Here is a 15649-nt window from a genome sequence, read left to right on the forward strand (position 1 = left end):
CTCATGGATTGTCTCCACCTCAGATTTCACAAGGAACACATCTACTTCCCTGTGCATTGCAGAGAGACCAGCAAAGCCACTTAGACACAGCTCAGCATCTGTGGGGTCTCCAGGTCTTCCACTGTGATGTACAGTCCAGATTTTTAAATGCTTGCATGTCCTTCTCTCTCTCCCTCTGTGCCCTGTATCTTCTTTCTGTGGGCTTTCTGCATAAATCAGGAAAGGGAAAGAAACTAACAGTCCTCTAAAAAAGCCATACTACTTCCATTCATTTGTGGCTCCTAAGAAGCCATGAAAGAAAATACGGTAGTCTACTCCAGAAAGAGAAAATGTTTAGGAATTTAAATATGGGTTTTGGAAAATTAAAAATAATGCTTATCTTTCAAGAATAGATAGTCATTACTTTTCCCATCCTATAGATGAAGAAAGAACCTAGGACTTAGAAGGTTAGGTAACTTCCTCAGGACACAGGGAAGCTGGGAGCTGGGAAGAAAACACAGCTCATTTGGTCCCAAACCCTTTCTTTTGGGAACCAATCTGACAACTGTTTCTGAACTCCTCTTCCAGGTGTGTGAAGGCTTTCAGGCTGACTCTGGGGTGTGCAGGAGGAAGAAGGGGAAGTGGAGTGAAGAGCCATTCTCTGAGGCATCTGAACAGAGGGAGGGACCCCCCTGGTGCAAAGAACAGGGAAGGGGCTGATGGAAGAACGCTGAGTGGTCTATGCATGTGGCGTCTTTACTCTAATGGGAATGATTCCCTAGGCTTGTTGGGAAGACCCATATAATGGAGTCCAGAAGCAATCACATGACCCCTGGGACCCCGGATACCATGTGCTCTTAATCCCTGACCAACAAGCTGCACTGCTCTTAAAATAGAGAGGCTTTGGCATTTCGCTGCATGCCGTCCATTCACTCAGAGGGGAGGGCTGTGAGCCCAGGGGCCAGGTCAAGACACTGCTGGGCACAGACGGTGTTGCCCCATCATCCCCAGCCAGCCCGTGTCCAGGGACAGAACAGCTCCACTCTCCGTAGATGTCCATCTCCTGAATCCTCCTCTCTCAGCAGACGAGCCCAGGTCAACCAGCCAAGAGTCACTTTTGTCCAATAGAGTACTCTGTGCAGAAGCGCACCCAGCATCAAGCTAATGACATTTATGCTGCAGGGACCCCTGAGCAGCAGGGACCTCTCTCAAGGGGGCCACAGGCATTTCATATCCATAATCTTTTTTTTTTTCTTTAAGAGAGTCCCCCAAATTGTAGCTGCTTCAGGCCACAAAAACCTGTATCTGCCACATCTCTTATGCTACAGTCATACCTGGTTTCATCGGGCTTTGCTTTGTTGCACTTTGTGGATACTGTGTGTTTTACACATTGAAGGTCTGTGGCGGCCCTGCATCGAGCAAGCCTATCAGCACCGTTTTCCCAACAGCGTTTGCTCACTTCCTGTCTCTGTGTCACATTTTGGTAATTCTTGCAATCTTTCAAACTTTTTTCATTACTATTATATTCGTGATGATGATCTGTGATCAGTGATCTTTGATGTCACTATTATAAGAAGATTACAACTTGAAGGCTCAGATGATGACTAGTATTTGTTAGCAGTAAGGTAGTTTTTAATTAAGGTATGTGCATCGTTTTTAGACATAATGTTATTGCACACTTAATAGACTACAGTATAGTGTATACATAACTTTTATATGCACTGGGAAACCAAAAAGTTCATGTGACTCGCTTTATTGCAATATTCGCTTTCTTGCGGTGGTCTGGAAACAAACCCAGAATACTCTGAGGTGTGCCTGTATATCCAATGGCTATTATAATTTATAGAGCACATAATAGGGGCTTAATAAACATTAATCAAAATAATATAGCATCTATTATGCAGCAACACTAGTCACAGGCACAATCTTTGCCTTAGAGAAGTCCAAAGTATAGTGGAGAAGAGAGATAGAACAGAATAATCACCAAAGAAACATAACATCACGGCTCAGATAAATGCCATGCAGCTGTACAGTTTTAGGAAGGGACAAGTGGAGGACCCGACCCTAGGCAGAGAGGTTTCTGAAGAAGCAATAGTGGAGCTGAGATCAGTAGGGAGTAAGAATTAACCGGGCGGACAGCAGAGGAGTGGGGAGAGAGGACAGAAGTGCTATCAAGAACATGGTGTGTCCAAGGAACCGAGAGAAGGCTAAGTTTGCTGCAGCCAGAGAGCGAGCCGGATCTTGGTAGTAAATGAGTCTGGGAGGCAAACCAACCGCGCAGGACCTCGTCAGCCATATGAAGGTCTTTACCTTTAGTATTATGAGAACAGCAGGAAGTGAGGAAAGGCATTTAGTTGGCGTGTTGGGGTGCCGGTGGAGAGCACGGATAAGAGGAATGACATGATCAGGGTACATCAGGTTCCAGAGAAGGCAGGAGGTGATAGAGAAGAGCTCACAGGGGAAGGAATCGGCTGAAGGCAGGAGGAGGGCCATTCCTCTGTTGTAACAGGTGCAGAAGTGGAGGAGATGGAGGGAGTGAGTTTATAGGGGAAGGAGGTACCCTCTGATGCCTTTGTTTCCCTGCTGAGAAGAAGGGGCATCAGGAAGAGGGGGCAGAGGTTTGTGAAGAATGTGAGATGATCTGAACCCTGCAGACACCAGGCCACGTTGCCAGCAAGATCCTCACGCCAGCAAAGGGCTTTTATTTCCCAGACGCCCCCCGCCCCGCGCCCCCGTGAGGCCCTGTGAGGCTTCACGGCTCTTTCCCACAGTGCTCTTGGCTTGTGCCAAAGGATTCACACTAACGGAGGGCCTTGGCAGGAGGACTTTATTTCAAATCTCCAGGCAGGTTATTGTTTTGTTTTGTTTTGTGTTTGTTTGTGTTTTGTCTCAGCAGTTTTGATGATGTTTAAGCCTCTTAGAGGCAAATGGTTTCTCTAGTCCAAGAAAACCACCAGTTTTTCTTGAGGAAAACTATAAAGTTATACTCACCTGAACACAGAGATTTTAGTGGCCCAGCGGTGCGCTCTCCATGGTGGGGTAAACGGGTGTGTACAGCTGAGTCAGAAGCACACCTCGTTGGTCCCCGGCTGGTCCCTGGCTTCGGGGAGGGAGAAACGTCTCTGTGGTCTGTTTGGATTCAGATGACACTGGGGCTATGACCTGTCACTTGTTCTTTGGGGATGTTTGCATGCTTATTTGCATTTTTATTCTGATTCAGGAGGCCAGACTAATACATAAGGATGCAAATGGCAAACTGCCCAGAGCATGCAGGTGATGGAAGTTGAGAAGAGGGAGAGGAGAGGGCGTGTTGCAGAGGGTGCAGCAACCGTCAGGGAAGTTTCTAGGGAGAAGAAGGTACTTGGACGAGGCCTTGAAGGACAGAGAGGGTTGGGGACGTGTGGGGTTAGGACAGGGCGTTTCCCATGAAGGGAGCAGCTTGCCTGTGATCTCTCTGCACTCTGGTCTGGCTCCGTCACTTACTGGCTACGTGACCTTGAAAAAGATGACTTCACCTCTCTGTGCTTCCTTTTCCTTAACTGTGACAAGGTCATATTCGTACCGCCTGTGAGGCTGCACTGACGATGAAACGAGGTCATTCTTACAAAGGTCTTACCACAGTTCTTACACAGATATGAAGTATGCTGAAAATATTACCAGTATTTTTCTTGCTTTTATTATTATTATGTGTTAGGACATTAAACGCCAACTACTCTCACATTCCAGAGTGAACTTTGAGAGCACCCAGCACGACTTGCCAGGAGGGTGTAAAGGGACACTTTGCAACTCCTAGCCCCTCGCCTACACTGAGGGTAGGTCTAAAAAGGATCACGAGCAGGCAGTTCCAGGAGAAGAGGAGGGTCTCTTTTCAGAGAGCTGTGCTCTAAGTTTACTCTCCCAAGGGTAGCAGTTTCCCTCAACTCCAGCTGGGGAAAGGGACTGCACCAGGACCGCAGGGAGAGCTTGCTATGTGTCCCCTGCAGATGGGGACACAGGAATCTGGTGTCTGATTCACATCTGAGAAGCACAAAGAACACAGACTTCTCTTTTCGAGCGGTGGAGAGGAGAGGCGGCACTGGATTGGCCTGCATCCCGAGAGCTCACTGGGGCAAAAGGCACCAGTTTCCCTGCTGACCACACCCAGGCCACATGCTAGAAGGAGCTAGCAAGAGGGTCCAAGAGGGTTCCTGGTAATGAAAACCTCAGAAAAATAAGCTGGGAATGCCTAAGATTGAGGAAGGAGCCATAAATGACAAACTGGAACAGAGATGCATTCGCCCATATAAAGGAAAAACTAGGTAAAGAATTGCTAATCAAGGTATATTTTAAGAGGCTGGGAGGAAAGGGTGTGGGAGGGAGGAGGAATTCTCTGGGGGAAGAAGTTGGAAAGCAACCCCATGAGAGGAAGAATCCACTGTTAACTGGCAAACCCAACTCAAGAAAATTAGTTTAGTGTATTCATGTAGCAGCTTCCTATTGCTGTTAGACAAATCACAAACTTACGGCTTAAAAACTACAAAATTTATTATTTTACAGTTCTGGAAGCTAGAAATCTTAAACTGTCTCAATGGGCTAAAATCAAGGTGTCAGCATTAGCAGCTGTATTCCTTTCTAGAAGCTTTCAGGCAGACTCTAGAGCTTCTTGCTTTTTCCAGCTTCTAGAGACCACCTGCATTCCTTGGCTCCTGGCTCCCTTTCATCCTCAAAGCCAGCAACGGCCAGATGAGTTTTCCCTAAGTCACATCACTTTGACACTCTCTCCTGCCCCCTTTTTCACTCACAAGGACCCTTGTGATTACTCTGAGCCCATCTGAATAATCCAGGATAATCTCCCATCTCAAGGGCAGCTGATTAGCAGCCTTAATTCCATCTATCACCTTAATTCTCTTTTTTTATTGAAGTACAGTTGATTTATAATATTGTGTTAGTTTCAGGTGTACAACATGGTGATCCAATATCTTTGTAGATTATATTCTATTTTAGGTTATTACAAGATAATGGGTGTAATCCCCTGTGCTATAAGGTATATCCTTGTTGCTTATTTATTTTATATATAGTAGTTTGCATCTGTTAGTCCCATACCCCTAATTTATATCCCCCTCCCCTTTGGTAGCTACAAGTTTGTTAATTCTCCTTTACTATGTAACCTAACACATTCACAGGCTCCAGGGATTAGTATTTGGACTTCTCTGGGGAGCCATTATTGTGCCTACTGCAGTAAGAATCTCCTTGCCCTTTAACTCCTCTCTCTGCCTTAAACTCAACCCTGGAGGAGCCAGAGGCAGCCTGGCAAGCGGTGCAGAAGGAGGCTGCGAAACAGAAAAGGAGCATTTGTATATCCATAGGACCAGCACACTGCCTGGAATACCATGAGTTATCAGTTAAATGAATATTCATTGAACATATGCATCAACATCCCACAGTAACTGTGGGCCAAGTATGATTCCTAATGGAAGCAGCTCTCATTAGATGCCCCCAATCAGATCTTCCATCTCCCAATCGGGAAAACACTTTTTCCAAACCTCAAACTCTCTCTTATTCCGTTTTAAATTATAGTCATTATTTTCACCCTGAACTCCCGAATTGTGTAATTATACCTTATAACATATGGCACACCCATCTCCCTGAGAAGAGGGCCCCATCAAAATTTATAAGGCAAAGAGTTTGCAGCTCTGATTTTAAATGGGCTTAACCACTCAAATTAAAACAGTTTTTCTATTCCAGAGAGAGAAGCGTGTTTAGAAATTCCAAGAACGATCAGGGCAGCGATACCCTCCAGCCAATGTCGTATTCAATCTCTGCTCCACTGGAACCGAAGGTGAGGTGGAGGCATGTGTGGGCTCCTGAAAGAGCAGAGTGAATACGTCAGCTGATCAGAGCTGACTTTTGATTTTTCACAGGAAAGGGAGAACAGGGCAACATGAAAGACTGAGAGCCAAATACAGAGAAACAATAAGGTGCCTCCTGAATGAAGAGGTAAAGCGACCTTCTCAGAGAGAACCAGGTGAAAGTCAGCGCATGACCATGTCAGCAGTGCCACCCAAACCCATTACCCAGCTGCAGGGGCTCAGAAACATTCAACAGTAATGGAGGAGACACAGGAGTTTCCTCAGGCCTGACTGTGACTAAAGAAAGCTTTAATCTAGGCAATTCCAGCAAGAAGTATAATGCTAACTAGATGGTCTCTGTAGGTCTAGAAAGGAGAGTCAAGGGCAATAATGTGTCAGGGTTTAGCCAGGGCAGAGAGACAGTGCCCAGCAGATGACAGAGGTAGACCCCTTTGTAGTCCAGGGAGGTTCATAAGATCTTCCAAAGGCCTGGATGAATGGTCCATCAAAAGCATCTATGCTATGCTCAACAAACAGTGTTCTGATTACCAATTTAGTTTCACGGATTTGAGGAAAGAGTTTGGAATAATCCAGGAATTAACAATTAACAGTCTCCTCTAATTTAATAAACTTGTATTTTAGTTTATATATCTGATCTTAGGACAGTCTGAGTCATTCTCTAAAAAAGTCTCTGCGCTTTCACAAATCCACCATACTGTGGCCATCCACTGAGGGTCATCCAGGGTAGCCAGTCACAGCTGTCTCTCTGAATTCTAGTCTTGATTCCTTGAACTTTGATCTATAGATCATTTAGAAATATTAATATTCTGGTAACCACACACACCTCATAGAGAACTCCTACTCATCCTTCAAGGCCCAACTTAAATGCTACACCACTGAGAACTTTTTTTGGGCTTACCCAGTACTGCTGGGGATCAGGGGGATGGAGAAGGGAAGCAAAATATAATTGGTGGAATCTTAGAGATCCTCTGGTTTTCAAACCTTTTCAGCTGAAGAACCCTTGTTCAACCACAAGAGGATATGGAAGCCAATATGTAAAACATAAAAAATGGATCTCCTCTGGTTAAAGAAGGAATAGGAGGCTCAGTAACTGATCCCTGGGCTTCCTCAATGTACCCCCATCACAGGGAAACCTCTCACCTCACAGTTTGAAAACCACTTATCTAGTCTCTCACTTTACAAATGAGGAAATTGATACAGAAGCTGATGTCAGAAAACAGTTTATACAATTGTTTCATGTGGTTCTCCCAAACCATAGACGATAAATAACATGCCATTAATACTGTCCCTTTCCAGCCTTGGCAGGCACAGCTAATCAATCCCAGATGTGGCCTCAGAATCCTTCTCAATACAGAGTCCCAGTAAGCTGCTAACAATTTACCATTCTTATTCTAAATATTAATGTATATATATCCTAAATGTTAACATATATTATTTTATATCTATTATATTATCAACTGAAATCACTAATACGTAAAAATATATAAAAGGCTTAATATGACACCTAAGCTAACAGAAATGGCCTTTATACTTCACCTCTTCATTGAAGTAATGGCCTTAAATTTTATATTTTGGTAGTTGACCTTCCAAATCTAGTGGTATTAAGTAAACAATTACTATCTTATTACATTTTCTTTACTAGATTAAAACATAAAAATAAAGGTGCTGGATCTAGTCCTTGTTGGTATTGGGTAATGCTAGCTCAAAAATTACAATGCTGGGAGGACACCATTACTTTGAACCGTCTCGGGTTTGGTTGATTCAAACTGGAAGTGAAAAAGCATGGCAAAACATTCCAAATTCTGATGCTGGCTTAGCCATTCTCATTTTCTAAATATTCACCGCTTCCTCATTACGATTTGGCTTTGTGAGGAGAGAAATGAACATCCTTTACCAATCAGCAGAGCTGATTTTCACATATCAGCTACGTTCAAGGCATACGTGAGCTTGAAGGCACAGCAGACAGCACACCAGCTGGATCTGTGAACCAGCCTCTCTCCTTAGATTCCTGTGATGGCGTTCAGGACATGCTACCCCAAAATATGGCATCTTGTTATTAAATATCTTAAGCTGAGGAATTTTTTTTAATGGCAGAAGCAGGAAGGGCACGTCGACCTCCCACTGCTCCCACCCTTCTTCCCTGAAACAGGTCGTAAAACTCCCCTGTGAAAGGTGCCTTCCCTGTTCCAGGAGAAGGGAAGACTTTACCAGAAACAGGGAACTGGGGGGGCCGAGAGATCTGTCCAAACACACCATGTTAAACTAACCTTTATCTTCCTAGTTACTTCTTCACCATATACCACCCCCAGCCCAAACTCCTTTGTCTTGTCAATTCCTCACAAATTTGTTGTTTCTTTGTATAAATGATATAAAAGCTTCCTGCTCTGATCACTTCTTCAGGTCTTTACTCTCTTGTGAAGGCTTCCATGTAAATGTAAAAATTCAATAAAATGTCACACTTTTCTCCTGTTAATCTGTCTCTGTCGATTTAATTTTCAGACCCAGCCAGGAACCCTAAGGAGGTAGAGGAAAACTTTCCCTTCCCTATACCTGCCTAGGAGCTTTGCAGAGGAAAGTGTTCCCTCTTGGGAGAACTTAGGAGAAAGTCATTGCCCTCCTCACCACCTCCTTTCTCCACCTCTCCCTTGGAGGAGGGGTCATTCATCTGCTTGGGCAGGTGAAGACAGAGCACTTATACCCACCTGGTCAAGCCTTCACCTGTCTCTCTCCACCTGTCTCGCTTGCTGGGCTTGCTTGAAGGGAGGCTCTTCCTGTGTCTGGGCTGGAGAGTTCAAGGGCAGGTGGAGGAGAGAGCAGAGAGAGAATAAAGGGGAAGCCCTTCTGGGCCTCAGGTTCAATTCACAGTGATGTCCAATCCAGCCTATCAGCAATACAAATGACAGACATTGACTTCTTGGGGACCCTCAGTTGCAGAATTTGGAAGGGAGAGGAGAGTTATCACGTAGTCTCTTCCGGAGCTCCAGCACTGCCCAAGATGGGGCTCTGTGCGCATGGTGTCTGTGTGCATGTGTGTTGTCAGCCATGGTTCTAGACACACATAAAAACTTCCAAACTTCTGGTAAGACAGACTTCAGGTGGTCTTTATTATCAACGAAGCTCAACCAATCAAGGAAACTTCCATTCTCCCCAAAGAGGAGGTTGTCCAATGTGATCCTCCATCACCTCCACCAGCAGCACTCACACCTTCCCCCAGTACACAGCTTTATGGAGCTTTACCAGAATTGCTTTATTCCAAGTCACAACAGGACCACGCAAGATAATCCACCCTCACACTGTCACTGCCCTCATGATACATCCACTGCCTTCTCCCTGATTCAGCTTCCCATGTCTCTTATAAGGCTAGACTGTGAAACTAAGACTTCTGCTCTCCCATCCGCAACACCTCCATGCTCTCTTCTGGGTGTGTCTTTGTCTAATCATTACTAGGAGTGATCAGGCACTACTTCCGCCCCCTGAAGCTGACCACAATCAGAAAAGATGGGACTTTCCCTTCTCTAGAATTAGGACTGGGCAAACCTTCCTGCCACTCGTCTCCATTTCTAGCAGCAAATCAGGTTTTTGGCTTTACAGCATGAGCCTTCAAAAGACTGATTTCTTGGGAGTATGACAAAGTTCTGATTAGCTACCATGTATATTGATATATACACCATGGTGAGGAGTGGGAGGAGCTTCAAATCTTCAGGTTACCTCTTAAATCAGAATATACATCCTACTGCAACTGTTTCAGGGCTAAAGTATCTATTATAATAAACTTTCTTCCAAAAATCTGCTTTTCAACTACTTTGAGCCCTAATTCATGCATTTTTTTCTGGGATCTTGGAAAGCTTTAGGGAAAAGTTTTCATTTCTGTTTTTCATAACTTATTAAATATAAAGAAATACATCCATAAAGTAATACAGATTCAAATAGTACTAGATGGCTCAAAATAAAAAATAAGTCTTCCTTCCCTCTTTGCAATCAAGAGTCCCACTCCTCAGATGTAACCACTCATAAATGCTTCTTTTGTGTAATGCTTATGGGCTTACCTTCACAATACTAAATTATATGCTTTATTTTTTAATCTGCTATAATATATTTTATACTTTACTTTTTAAATTTGCTAACTGTAAGCCTTATATATGGATTCCCTGAAATGAAAAACGAGGAGTTTTTAGTTCGTTAATACTGCCTTCCCTATTCATCTTCAATATTTCTGCCAGTCACTTTGTTTTTTAATTTTGTAGGTTATGTTCACAAGTCTAAATGATGCATTTTGAGTCTTTGAACCATTGACTTTACACAATATCTTGACCCATTAACTTCAGACAATATGTTAGGACGAGGAAATTAGTGCCCCTACATTTGCCTTAACGTCTCCTCGTAGCCTTCCAATTCCTGCCTCCCCGTCTGCCCCTTAGTCCAACACGCCGTTAACTTTACATGCTCAATGTCAAGGTTTATAACATTTACATCAAAGTCAAAATATAACTAAGGCTTTCATGCTTTATTTATAAGTTGATTCTACGTTGAAAGCCAATAACTAGCATTAGCAATATATGATTACGTATACATTGTTCACTGCAGACCATAAAATACATAATTGGACCAGCAGAGAAATACTGTAATCCTACACCACTAAACCTGTTCTGCTTAAGTATCCAAACCTCAGAGGAGTAGAGAAGCAGGACCATCATATTCCAATTATACATATATAATAATTATATTTATAAAATAATTTAACAATATACTTTCACTGTATTACTAAGATCACCCAGTCTTTTCATTCCACTGTTGGTTGAAAGGACTGGCTTTCTGCATACAGATCTCCAGGAATTTTACTGTTCCCTGTTTTTCCTTGTTTGTTTTTGTTTTATTTGTTTGTTTAACCTTTAAAACTTTATTATAAAAAGAACTATTGATTAAATCACAGCACCTGTTCACATACCTTTACATTCTCTTCTCTTACTTTGAACATTCATGGGTTTTGGTAAAGTTGTGTTCAATTATTTCTTATTTTATCTTTAAAAATAATTAGTATTAATTTATTTTGGCATACTTCTGAATCCTTAAGTGGTTTTTGTTTTGTTGTTTTGTTTTTTTAATGGATTAAAACATATAATTTTCATGTGTGCAATATTACATTTCAATTCTTATATACACTACGGCATGCTCACCACCAAAAGTTTAGTTTCCATCCCTCACCATAGGGTTGCCTCCCTTTACCCATTTCACCCTCCACCTACCCCATCCTCTTCCCCTCTGGTAACCACTACTCTGTTCTCTGTATCTGTGTGTTTGGTTTGGTTTGTTCATTAATTTTGCTTTGCTTTATTTTTTCGACATATGAGTGAAATCATGCAGTATCTGTCTTTCTCTTACTTATTTCACTTAGCATAATACCTTCAAGGTCCATCCACATATGGCAAATAGCAAGATTAGCAAGATTTCATCCTTTCTTATGGCTGAGTAGTGTTCCATTGTGTATATAGCACATCTTGTGGTATAGTATCACCTACTACTGGAAAACAAAAGAAAGGTCTCTACACCATGTTTTTTTTTTTAATATCTTTATTGGAGTATAATTGCTTTACAATGGTGTGTTATTTTCTGCTTTATAACAAAGTGAATCAGCTATACATATACATATATCCCCATATCTCCTCCCTCTTGCGTCTCCCTACACCATGTTTTAAAGTGGACTGACTTTGGGACTAATGCATATTTATCATCCTAGGATTCCTTTTTATTGTATTCCTGGGTTGTATCCACTTTTTCTTGCATCCACTTCTTCCATTTCCATGGATTTTTTTATTATTATTATGAAACTTTTGATTTTAAGATAATTGTAGATTTACATGCATTTATAAGAAAGAATACAGAGAGATCCCAGGTAACTTTTACCCCAAAGGTAACATCTTGCAAAACTACAATGCAATATCACAATCAGCATATTGACATTGAAACAATTAAGATACAAAACATTTCCATCATCACAAGGAACCCTTATGTTGCCCTTTATAGCCACATTCACTTCTCTCCCACCTTAACCCTAAACAACTGATAATCTGTTCTCCATTTCTATAATCTTGTCATTTCAATCATGTTATACAAATGGAATCATATAGTATATAACCTTTTGGGATTGGCTTTTTTTCACTCACTGTAATTCTCTGAAGATTCATCCAAGTCTCTCTCTCTAAAAATAGATGATAGATAGATAGATAGATAGATAGATAGATAGATAGATAGATAGATAGAAGTATAATTATATACAATACAATTTGTTCCTTTTTGATGTGTTCCTGGAATAAACCCTATGTGGTCACTCTTCTTATAAACTACTGAATTTATTTGTTAAATTTTGTTAGGGATTTTTGCATGTATATTCATTACGGGTATTGGTCTCTAGTTTTCCTTTTTTGTACTGTCTTTGATTTTTGTGTCAGTGTAATACTAGGTTCATAAAGTGAATTGAGAAGTGTTACATTCTCTTCTATTTCTTGGAAGAGATTGTGTAGGATTCTTCTATAAACATTTGGTAGAATTCTCCAATGAAATCATCTGTGCCTGGAGATTTCTTTTTTGGGAGTTCCTAAATTATAAATTTAACTTTCTTAATAGTTATAAATTTATTCAACTTATCTACTTAATATTAATTGAATTCTGGTAGTTTCTGTTTTTTGAGGAATTGATCCATTCCATCTAAGTTGTCAAATTTATGCGTGTAGAGTTCTTATTGTTCATAATATTCAGTTATTATCCTTTTGACATCAGTAGGGACTGAAATGATATTCCCTATTTCATTCCAAATATTGACAATTTGTGTCCTCTCTTTTTTTTTGTCAGTTTTGCTAGATGATTATCAATTTTGTTGATTTTTTTCAAAGAACCAGCCTTTTGTTTCATTAATTTACCTCTGCTGTTTTTCTGTTTTCAATACTATTGATGTCTGCTCCTTCTCTTAATTTTTTTTAATAAATTTATTTATTTATTTATTTATTTATTTATTTGATTTTTGGCTGCGTTGGGTCTTTGTTGCTGCACGCGGGCTTTCTCTGGTTGCGGTGAGCGGGGGCTACTCTTCGTTGCGGTGCGTGGGCTTCTCACTGTGGTGGCTTCTCTTGTTGCGGAGCACAGGCTCTAGGCTCACGGGTTTCAGAAGTTGCAGCACGCAGACTCAGTAGCTGTGGCTCGTGGGCTGTAGAGAGCAGGCTCAGTAGTTGTGACGCATGGGCTTAGTTGCTCCGCGGCATGTGGGATCTTCTCCGACCAGGGCTCAAACCCGTGTCCCCTGCATTGGCAGGCGGATTCTTAACCACTGCGCCACCAGGGAAGTCCCTGCTCCTTCTCTTTATTGTTTCCTTCCTTCTGCTTCCTTTGGATTTATTTTGTTCTTCTATTTCCAGTTTTCTAAAAGTAGCAGTTTAGATTATTGATTTGATACTTTTCATCTTTCCTAATATAGGCATTTATGTTACAAATTTCACTCTGAGCACTGCTCTAGCTATGTTCCAAAACTTTTATTTGTTGTGCTTTCATATTAACTCAGTACATGTACTTTTTATTTCTTTTGTGCCTTCTCCATTGGCCCATAGATTATTTATGAATATGTTATTTAGTTTCCAAGTGTTTGGGGAGTTTCCTATTATCATTCCACTACTAGTTCTCATTTGATTACATTATGGTCAGAGAACACACTCTGAATGATTTTAATTCTGCTAAATTTGTTGAGGGTTGTTTTATGACTCAGAATATGGTCTATCATGGAATATGGTTCATGGGCACTTGAAAAGGATGTGTATTCTGCTGTTCAGCGAAGTGTTGTATTAATTTCAGTCAGATTCTGTTGATTGGTGGTGTCAAGCTCTTCTCTATCCTTGCTGATTTTCTGTCTAGTTATTTTAATCAGTTTTTGAGAGAGGGTGTTGATGTTTCCAACTACACTTGTGAATTATCTATTTCTAATTTTAGTCCTATCAGTTTTTACTTCACATATTTTGCAATTCAGTTGTTTGGTGCATATACATTTCATATTTTTAGGCCTTGGTGGTCTGACCCTTTTACAATTGTGAAATATTCCCCTTTGTCTCTGGGAATTTTTGTTGCTCTGAGGTCTATTTCATCTGATATTAATATTTATCTGATATCTTTTGATTAATTTTTGCATGATATATCTTTTTCCATCTTTTACCTTCAATTTTCCTATATCATTATTTTGAAGTGAGTTTCTTGTAGACAATATACAGTTGGCTCAACTGTTTTTTAATCCACTCTGCCAACCTCTCTAATTAATGTAATTAGACTATTTACATTTAATGTAATTATTAATACATTATGGCTTAAGTCTGCCATTTTATTTTTCATTTTCTTCTCTTTCTCTGTTTTTTCAGGTCTCTGTTTTCTTTTTCCTGTTTACCTGATAGTTACTTGAACATTTTTTTTAGAATTCCATTTTGACTTTTCCATAGTGTTTTTGAGTAGAACTCTGTGTAACTTTTTAGTGGTTGTTCTAGATATAACTTTATGTATACGTAACTTAATTATCACAGTCCACTGGTGTCATAATTTTACCAGTTTGAGTGAAATGTAGAATCCTTCCCACCCTTACATCCCTTTACACCTTCTGTTTATAGCAAAATTGTCTTAAACATTTCCTCTACATGCATTTAGAACCACATCAGACAGTGTTATAATTTCTGATTTAAACATCAAACATAACTTAGAAAACATAATAGAAGGAGAAGAATCTATTATATTTACTTATATTTTTGCTTACCATGTTCTTTCTTCCTTCTTAATATTCCTTTTATTGTTTCCTTTCTCTTAAGAGATCTTAAATTCTCATAAGCATTATTTTAGGGTAGGTCTCCTGGTGAAAAAATCCTTATTGTTTTCCTTTATCTGAGAATATATAGATTTTCCCTTCATTTCTGAAGGATATCTTTACTAGGTATAGAAATCTGGGTTGATAGTTCTTCTCTTGCAGCATTAAAAAATACTGTACCACTTCCTTCTGGCCTTTATACTTTCTGATGAGAAATCTCTCATTCAAGTTCCTGTTCCTCCTTAGGTAATGTATCATTTCTCTCTAGTCACTTTCAAGATTTTTTTCTTTGCTTTTAGTTTTTTAAAAACGTCTGACTATGATGTGTCTTGGTGTGGATTTCTTTGTTGTTTATCCTATTCTGAGTTTTTCATCTTCTTGAATCTATAGATTTAGGTCTTTTGTCAAATTTGAGGAGGTATCAGCCATTATTACTTTGAATGCTTTTTCAGTCCTGCCTTTTTTCTTCTTTCCTTCAGGTCTCCAATGATGCAAATGTTTACTCTTTTGTTTCCTGGTTCTTGGTATAAGTGTTTTGAAATCTGGACATTTCGGTTATGTCATGATACTCTGGATCTTATTTAAATGCTTCAGGTTAGCTGGCATCACTCTGGCATGGGAAAGGGGAAGCATCATCTTGTTATTGCCAACTGGCAGTAAAAGTCCAGATTTTCTACTCAGCCTCCAGAGATACCTAAGGAAGGGTGGTCCTCATCACTGCTGGGCAGAGTAAGTGATCCAGCTCCCCACTAGGCCTCCACTGATCCTATCCTGGTCAGGAGGGGTAAGAGTGTCTTGTCACTGCTCCCCACATAGCTTTCTTAACACAGAGAATAAGGGGCGGCCTCATTACCATACGACGATGGTGAAAGTCCTGGCTGCCTATTTGGCCTTCTCTGACACCACATTGACGGACTCTTGGGTTGCCTCATTACAACATGACAAAAGAGGAAGTCTAGACAGCCCCTGCTGATCTTTGCTGGCATGGTTGGTTGTG

This window comes from Eubalaena glacialis, chromosome 2 (genome assembly GCF_028564815.1).
Source record: "Eubalaena glacialis isolate mEubGla1 chromosome 2, mEubGla1.1.hap2.+ XY, whole genome shotgun sequence".
Lineage (NCBI taxonomy): Eukaryota > Metazoa > Chordata > Mammalia > Artiodactyla > Balaenidae > Eubalaena > Eubalaena glacialis.